A 7,857-nucleotide genomic window follows, 5' to 3' on the forward strand; every position below is an offset into this window, starting at 1 on the left:
CGCTTCTTCTGCTGATCTAGCACTAGTCTCATTTCTGCTCTTTCACACAACAAATTTGCCACTGTGGGTTAGAGAGCCTTTACACTGCTAGCTCCTGCTGTCTAGATCAACCTTCCTGTTTCTCACCCAACCATCTGTTTTCAAACCTTGCCTGAACATACAACTTTTCTCCCTTAACTATAACTCTTAATTTGTCCCTCACTCTTTCTTTTTTTGTTTTGTTTTATATCAGTTGTAAAATAAAGTCTTAGGAATCAGTTCTGATTTGTACCAGTGTAAATGAGAGCAGCATATGGCCCAGCTGAACAGGAGTCACTCCAGTAATGGTTTTCAGGATCAAATAATTTTGTATCTTGCGGTTATAGCACCACAGGCCAAATTCCACTCTCATTTACTCCAGTGTAAATTTATATTAATTCAATAGAAGCTTTGAAATCAGTGGAATTACATCACAACTTTCACTGGCCAGTCCTGTACCCTGCAAGTTAACTGGATTGTGTGAGTTAACAAACTTCATTATTTGTGCCTCAAATTTGTGGAGTTCAACAAGTTACCAACCTATCTGCTAGTGCAGCCAGGATTACAAACAGCTGCTGGCACTTTACATTATTACATGGCATAGCGCTTAAAATGCTGATGGCCGCCAGCACCTTATCTACAGTAGGTTTCCACTGTTATCACTAGTGGAGCTGAATCAACAATGTTGGAAAATTTTAGGCGAAAAACATCCTAGGATAGATACAGCAAGAGTTGTTAAATGGACAATCCGCCCTGCTCCTCTTCCTGGCTATTTTTACAGGGGATAGAAAACTTGGGAAATAAAAAGAAAAATATGAAAGACATAATGTTTCCCCAAAGTCTTAGGTAGCCAATGAATAGATAAAGAGAAAAAAACATTCTAAATGAATTGGGTGTGGGCATAAAAATAATACTTTGTCTCTGCATGTAACATGCTAGGGTTATGTAGTGTACATCATTCTACCTCCGCAGAAATTAGTACTACCCTCATATCTTGCACAACCGACTGAATCAACATTTAAGCGAAATACTCAGCAAACTCTTATTGCAGTGGATAGTCCTATTGGTTTCAAGGACTATTTGAGTGAGTAAAGAGTTGCACGATCAAGCTATTAGTAATCCTAGAATTGTTATTAAAACACAGAATATCAGGGTTGGAAGGGACCTCAGAAGGTCATCTAGTCCAAGCCCCTGCTCAAAACAGGACCAATCCCCAGACAGATTTTTGCCCCTGATCCCTAAATGGTCCCCTCAAGGATTGAACTTACACCTCTGGCTTTAGAAGGCCAATGCTCAAACCACTGAGCTCACAGCTTTTATTTTCTCATATAGTCCAAGATTAAAAGAAATCTGACACAGAGAAATTATTTCCTCAGTATGAAACAAGAAAATCACAATTTAAATATTTAAGATTCTTAAAATTAATTAAAATGAAATTAAAGTAGCTACATTTAATTTAATTTGTTGTAGCAAAAAGACAGTGGACTAGATTGCCCTCTTTTAAAGGAAAACACAGAATGAGGCTTTGAGTGAAGGAAAACCTTTCAGTATTTTGTCCAAATAATGTAGGCCAGTGATTGCCACAGGCCTCCACGCCCCTGCTGCAAAAGAAGCAGTGGGTTCAACAAACCCCATTTGTATCTTGGAGGATCTACTGGAGGCACGTGGATTTTGCCTAAGCTTTGGGCACCTGCTCCCTATGCTGCCTGGCAGCATGGTTCAGAGGGAGCAATGTTTGCAGGGATCTCTCACCAGCTGATCTCCTGCAATCTCTCCCTCCCTCAGGGTGGTCCCCAGGCACTGAGGAAGATCTGTGCAAAGGTAAGTGAAGCCTACAGACTACACAAACTTTAGGATGGTGTAGCCCTAAGGATTAATCTGTTGGTCTGTATAAATATATATATTTGAGTATTTGATGTAATAGGCCTACAGATTTATATTAAGAATAAGTTTGGCTGTAATGCATGAGATCTACAGGTCAAAATCCTGTATGTGACGCTAAGGCAATTTTAGCACATTTGGGACCCTTACTCAGAAAAGTAATAATAGACAAAACACCTATGCAGATGTCTAGAGACCTTTGCCTGAACCGATAACAGTAAAGGGTGGAAAAAGGAGATTTTTGCCCACAAATCTAACAAGTACGCCACAAATGCCTACATACCTGTCATTCATACGCACATACGTACTAGCCTATGGGGCAAGTGTACCCTAACATTTCCATGGGGGAAGGATGAAATTTGGGCATAGGAGGAAGGGTTTCAGACTAATGCCCTATAAAAAGGTGAGGCAGCTTGCCATTAGGCAGGCAATCTACCCATCTATCTGCTCCTGTCTACTCTTCATTGCCTCCACCTTCAACTACGTATCGATGCTATCCATCTACGATGGCTATTAACCATTAATAGGCCGTATTATTTTATCTTTCAAACTGTAAGTGTAAAGCGATTTAATTTCCTTTATATTTCATTTTAGGTAAGGCATACAGAGTTAAATTAGATAGCAAGCAGCTCTGCATTAGCTTCCTCTGCCAGAGGTATGAAAATGGAAATTGCCACAGGCATGGCCTGTATCTTCCAACACCAGGTTATTAAAACAGAGTGTGAGTATTAACCACGTTTGCAGCTCATAATATTGTATTACCATAGATATATCTCTTAAAGAACTGTGATGCTTGTAACTCTGTAATCCTAACTGTTTTACCATTTGCTTACTATTTCATTGATTTTAATAAAAGGTTAATGACTGTATCTGTCTCAGTGTAAGCTCCTGTCATATCCCGGAAGTTCCTTTTGTAAACTCTGTGAAGCCTGATTCAGGACGAACTTTATCTTCTGATCAAACAAATTGGTGAGCCAAACCCATACTAATTAATATCCAATAACTATTATTAATATTATTAATTAAAGTTAATTAAATAAAATTAAATTAAGTGGATAAATAGAATCAACCCTACTAACACACCCAAATCAGGCTACGATAGGCACACTTGACTTTGCTGATGGGCTTGGGGTGGGGAATGGCAACACTTGAACATGCAGATGGCATTTCGCACTCTGGGGAAAGAGGGTTTGGGGACTGGTGCTGCGGCAGAGACTAATCCTCCCCACCCCATTTCCATGTTAGAAGATGGACAGCCAAGCTTGTGCCTGGGTCCTGGAGGAACAATCCTCCTTCAATATGTCAATACAAAGTTTATTTTTCTTTTCTCCCTGATATTTAAAATCAATGCAGCCAGCACGCTTTTATGTATTTTAATTTTAAGTTGACTTGTCTAAAATATTGCATTTACAACATGGATGAAGATGTACACACTTGTATCTTTGATGGGAAGTAATTGAAAAACCTGAAATGCAATCTGTTTTTGTTTCAAAAATGAAGGTGACCATGTTTACTTTTGAATTCCAGATGCAGCATGAGATTGGATCTTCTTCTTCCTGGAAGGCTAGATAAGGTCAGTCATAAAGAACCATAAGAACCACTGGGAATGTATCTGTGGCTGAGAAAAGTATGAGCTGGCTCAAGGGATGTGATCACCAACCATCTGTTGTTTATTTTGCTACCTACAAATCACTTTAGGAGAGCCTACCAAGTAATGGGGAAATCTAGTGGACATTCTATGTCTGAGCTATCATGATTCACTTATTCTTGTTTTTCTCAAGTGTTGTAGAAAGCTTACTCTAACATGAATAGAACTGTCATATAGATGAAAGCACAGATGTGAGTGTATAAAGCTGAAATGATTCTCCTGAAAAATTGCACCACATGGAATCAGAAATCACACAAAACCTGGAATGCAGCACAAATCCCAAGTAGCCAGACTATTTGCTAGGGATGTCTGTTGGGGATGGATGGAGAATATCCTCCTCTTCTCAAGACTCAGGGCTGCAATCATACTTATAGATTCATAGAGGTGCCTTTCCTCTCCATGATCTGCATAATTAGAGGGATTACTTACCCAAGTAAATTAGCAGGATTTAACCTTAAATTAAAAGGATTGCACAGGACTTTCTAATGGGTATTGCCCACTATGTACTTTAATGGTTTACAATGCTACCTATATGGATGTTTTCAGTGTTGTTGTAGCTGTATTGGTCCCAGGATATGAGAGAAACAGAATGGGTGAGGTAATCTTTTATTGGACCAATTTGTGTTGGAGGAAGAAAGAAGCTCTGCAGCTTCACAGAGCTCTTCTTCAGGTCTGGAAAAGGTAACCAGACAGTCAGAGCAAAATAACAATCTGTCCCACTTTGTATTTAGCTGTGACACTCTGGTTACCTTTTCCAAACTTGAAGAAGAGCTATGTGTGAAACAGGAAAGCTTGTCTCATCTACCAACAAAAGTTGGTCCAATAACCTCACTCACCATGTTTTTACCCACATGGATGATTAGAATCACTAAACCTCAGAAAGAGTCCCAAACCTGCATGTTGTCCCTGTGTGCTCAATTTTTTTTGTTAGGGCTCTAAAATATGTAAAAATTCCATGTGGGCAGTCAGTTTCCTATTAATCAGACATCTGAGAAGGCTCCTCTGCAATGTATATTCCAGCAGATAAATTGCACTAAAAAATGCACTCCTGATATATTAGTCTCAGTCAGGAGTATGTAGATAACCTGTGTATAATGCTGAAACCACGTCAGTAGTTGTCTTGGAGCATACTAGCAATATACATGTATTTGGTATCTATCCTAATGCACTCATTGGAAGGTGGCAGTATTCTGGGGGGTGGGAGGGGGGAAACGGGACTCCTGATAGTCTGTCACCTCTTTAGGACCCATTCCCATGTAGTGCTGAGCACCTCCTGAGCTCCAATTTCAGTGGGAGTTGAGGTTGCTCAGCGCCTCTCTGGAGCCCCCCATATTTCTGCTGAATCAGGGCCATCGACCTATCCCACTTTTTTGATGCTGTGTATGTGGAGGTATAAGATCAGCACTGAGCTCTAACTTTTGTTCTTTGTCAAACTCGGTGCATTTATTTAGCTCCTTGTTGAGAGTGTTACTTGAACTAAAAAGCCAACATCTCTTAAGATACTGCTAAAAGATCAGACTCTGAACGTTTGTACTTCTGCATAGACATTCTGGAGTTATTGTCACTGCAGATCTTCTAAGGAGCTCATCAGGGGGAACACAGTGGCCAGTACTTGGCCCTTTCAATATTATGTACTGTTTATTGGTGTTGGACAGATTTATAACACAACGTAGTCTCCACCGGTTAAAAAAAAAAAGTGGTCATAGAGTAACACCTACTTCTCCCCTTATATGGTAAAGGCTCCAACTCCATGTATGAATTGTACACACATCTATATTTAGTACCAGAGGAATACATACTATCAGCCAAAAAGAAACAGGAATTCTGTCTCCAGATGCTCTTTTTATAGCCAATGGCCTCTGGAGAGAGGCTCAAAATCATGACTTTGTTTTTGACAGTACTAAGATGATTCTGGCTTCAAAATATTGAATTCCATTATTTTTCTAAAACTAGCTTGTGTTGCAAATACATAACACTTCTACCAGAACATATTTTGTATAGATTAAATATTGTTTACACTTGGTTAGGAAGTGATAGGATTTTGTCATTTTTTTTTTAAAACGTGTTACTTTGTTCCCTAATCTATTATGATTGTCATTTATTTAGTAGGCACATGATAAATGTTTTCCTTGTAATGATAGAAGTGTGGGTCCTCTCTGAAATGTGATTTTAAGACTAGGTCGGGGGCGGAGGGATGTTTATTGGGTCTCACTGATTCCACTGCAAATGTTCTCAGCAGGCAAGTGAAAAGATGTTTTCTCTAATTGCTAGCCCTGCAATCAACATACAGTCTGAGGAGCAGCTCCTTACTCCACTAGATACCCTTTAAAGGCAGCTGTGAGTTCCCCTCTGTGTGGGGGATCCCCAGGGTGGTGTAAAACCAATGTAGTTGTCTCTAAACCCAGGGAGGCATGCTGAGGGCAAGTGAGGGATGTGAGCGAAGTCCAGCAGTAGGGGGCTATTATAGGCTAGCACAGTGGCTCTCAAACTTTTGTACTGGTGACCCCTTTCACACAGCAAGCCTATAAGTGCGACCCCCCCTTACACATTAAAATTTTAATTTATTTAACACTATTATAAATGCTGGATATAAAGCGGGATTTGGGGTGGAGGTTGACAGCTTGTGACTCCTCCCATGTAATAACCTTGCGACTCCCTGAGGGTCCCGACCCCTAGTTGGAGAACCCCTGGGCTAGCACAAGCTAGAGCAGCCCTGAGGATGCTCTAACTTTTATTAGGGGCCAGAACTGCCCCTGAGCTGCAAACAGGATCCAGGGAGCACAAAGATAGGTCAAAGCCATCTTGTCTGATACTTTCTCTGCCATGTGTGCCCAGCATTGCTTTGGCATGCCTGAGGATCTGATCCTACAGCCGAGCTGGGCACTTTTGCTGATGTGCATCAGTAAAAATGATTCTGCAGGCAAAAGTAGGCTTTAGGTACATCTGTGCAACACCATTACCTTCAAAGCAATTTGTACAAATGTGAGCTACTGGTTTTCTCACTGGCTCAGCAAGATTCGGTAATGAATCTCTCAAGTCCTTCTCAGGCCCTAAGCTCAGGACACATGATGTTGTTTAAACATCTGCCTTTCCCCTTCAGTGCTCTCAGCCCTCCTTCCTGGCATCTCTCTAAAGGATGAACTCTCTTCTGGCCATCTATCTGGGAGTCACGTATAAACTGCATTCTCTCCATTTTAACCATAGGACGATATAAAGTGATTTGGTGCTCTGGCTAAACCTCCTTTGGGGTAATCAAAATCCAAGGGAAGGTGCCAATCTTCAGTCCTGGACTCATGCCATATTTAGGCTTTAATAGTCCTCAATGACATGCTCTGCATCAGGAATGTCTACTTGTGAGAAAGCGGAGGGAGGGATCTGCCTGTAGGAGACTTGAAGCCTGGAGCAGGCTTGCTAAAGGAGCCAAGCAGCTGGCTCTCTATAAGAGAGCTGAAGCAGTTCTTGAAGGGATCTGACTCTGGGAAGTCTGCAAAGGAGTCAGCTTTGAGCAGGGCAGCTGAAAGCAGAACTCCAGAATTGGGCACCTCCTAAGAACTAATAAAAAGACCCTGTGAAGGAACCTTTTGCTCCTCTGGGCTCTGAGGTAAGAGCCAGGCCCCGGGACAGACTTCTGGGACATTGTTTTACTTTTCAGTTCATTTTGTTTGAATCAGCCCTGTGATGAGTTCCCCCCCAAAGTGCCACTGAGCCCCCTGACCTATCAGCTTGGGCTCCCTCTCATACTGTACTGCTGTGATAAACTGCAAAGCCTTCCAGCCTGCACTTTCACCAGCATTCATACAGGTAGGGACACGCCCAGCTGCAGTTACACACAGGCTCTCTAACCACCAACTTCCCAGCCTGGGACCCTCAGAACAGTGCCATCCTGCCCTGGTCAAATCTGGCCAGTATATGGGTTTAATACGTGGTTTGCCTCTCCCTCAATGTGAAGAGAACAATGCATAACCAAGCAGAGATTTTCCCCAAGCACTCCAGTCAAAGCTCACTGGTTTAATTAAAATAAAAACTAGTTTATTAACTACAAAAGATAGATATTAAGTGATAGCAAAAGATCAAAGCAGACTACCTAGCAAATAAATAAAAAATACAGACTAAGCTTAGCATACTAGATTGACTGGATATCAATTAGCAGATTCTCACCCTAAGAGATGACACAAGCAGGCTTCAGATTCTTAAGGGGCAAAATGCTCTTGCTTTATAGCTTGAAATCCCTAGGTGTTTCATTCACAGGCTAGAAATCCCCGTAGCCTGGATCCAGCACTTCCCTCAATTCAGTCTTTGTTCCTCAGATG

This window comes from Gopherus evgoodei, chromosome 1 (assembly GCF_007399415.2).
Source record: "Gopherus evgoodei ecotype Sinaloan lineage chromosome 1, rGopEvg1_v1.p, whole genome shotgun sequence".
Classification (NCBI taxonomy): domain Eukaryota; kingdom Metazoa; phylum Chordata; order Testudines; family Testudinidae; genus Gopherus; species Gopherus evgoodei.